General features: G+C 44.8%; 1 protein-coding gene across 1 annotated transcript in view; it reads left to right on the top strand.

Moving 5' to 3' along the window:
• Window positions 1–508: 508 nt before the first annotated feature.
• LOC129712931 (anterior gradient protein 3-like) overlaps window positions 509–1,455 on the top strand; it is a 38,336-nt gene continuing 37,389 nt past the window's right edge. The window contains exon 1 of the mRNA XM_055661718.1: window positions 509–518. The gene's annotated coding sequence lies outside the window, so the exon portion shown is untranslated. The remainder of the gene's footprint in view (window positions 519–1,455) is intronic.

A 1,455-nucleotide genomic window follows, 5' to 3' on the forward strand; every position in this document is an offset into this window, starting at 1 on the left:
GCAAAAGCTCTTTGAATCGCATTTCTAAATCCAATTCAATAAATAAGGTTCTCCCATGACCTTGCGCGCTTCGTGTGACGTGCATGAAGAGCGATGGCGCGGTGATTATGTAATAACTACACAATAAAAGACCTTTTTTACCCCAAAAAAATATATTTACTCAAAATAACATCTGAAACATAAACTACATATGTTTACCTGATGGAAAATTCAATAAAATAAAAATCGAAAATTTGGACCCAGACCTCCTCAGTCGCGCTCAATTGCCCCCCTTAAAAATCAAATTGCCCCCCTGTGGGGCGTACGCCCCACGTTGGGAACCACTGCGTTAGAGGATGGTGAATCTGGGAATTTATTGCCACAGACGGCTGTGTAAGTCAAGTCAATTGATATTTTTAAGGCTGAGATTGATAGATTCTTGATTAGTAAAGCTTTCCGACTTTCCCGAGTTACTCACGAATTCCCCCGAGTTTTCCCCTTGATTCAAACTCGGAGATGCCAGCCGTAGGTACATGGGGCTATTTTTTTTACTCGTTATAGTTTTTTCAGCATGTTAAAAAATGTCCACGAGTAACAAAAATAGCCCCGTGTACCTACCCATCTTACCTGATGCCCCGTGTACCTACAGCTGGCATTACGAGCCACTACAAAATATCTACGGACTCCTACGGCCTCCTACGGACATTCTCCGAATTTGAATCAAGGGGAAAACTTGGGAGAATTTGTGAGTAACTCGGGAAAGTGGGACAGGGGCTTAAGGATGTCAGGGGTTATGGAGAGAAGGTAGGAGAAGGGAGTTGAGAGGGAAAGATAGATTGAATGGTGGCGTAGACTTGATGAGCCAAATGGCCTAATTCTGCTCCGAGAACTTATGAACTCATGAATGTGAAGGTCACAGAACCCAATCCGTGTCTTGATGTTGAAACGAGGAACAGGGCAAACTTTTTCCCGCCATCTCTCCACCTAACCCCATTCCCAACTTCTCCATTCCCTCCAGCCCACCGAGTCCTCACCGACCAGTGATCACCGTACACTAGCACAATCCTGCACACTAGGGACAATAAACAAACTTTACCAAAGCCAATTAACCTGCAAACCTGCGAGTCTTTTGGAATGTGGGAGGAAACCGGAGCACCCAGGAAAAACCCACACAGTCACGGGACTGTACAAACAGGGCTGCAAGGCTGCAACTTTATCACTGCGCCACCGTGCCACCCTTTTTAATTTTCAACTAAGACCCTCTCTGTCCCAATGTACAAAGAAAATTTCAGCATGAGGGATTGACGCAATATTACAGGAATTAAGAGCAGGAGAACATCATTTGGTTCCTTACATAGCCAGGTCGAGGAAAACGGTGGGGGCAAATTGCTAAGACCATCAGTAGTCAGATGCCCAAGCAGGACCTGGGTTTTAGAAAATTGGAAGTAAGGTTTTCAGAGGTTCAGGAAAGTGACT

The sequence above is a fragment of the Leucoraja erinacea genome, chromosome 2, assembly GCF_028641065.1.
Source record: "Leucoraja erinacea ecotype New England chromosome 2, Leri_hhj_1, whole genome shotgun sequence".
Taxonomy (NCBI): Eukaryota; Metazoa; Chordata; class Chondrichthyes; order Rajiformes; family Rajidae; genus Leucoraja; species Leucoraja erinaceus.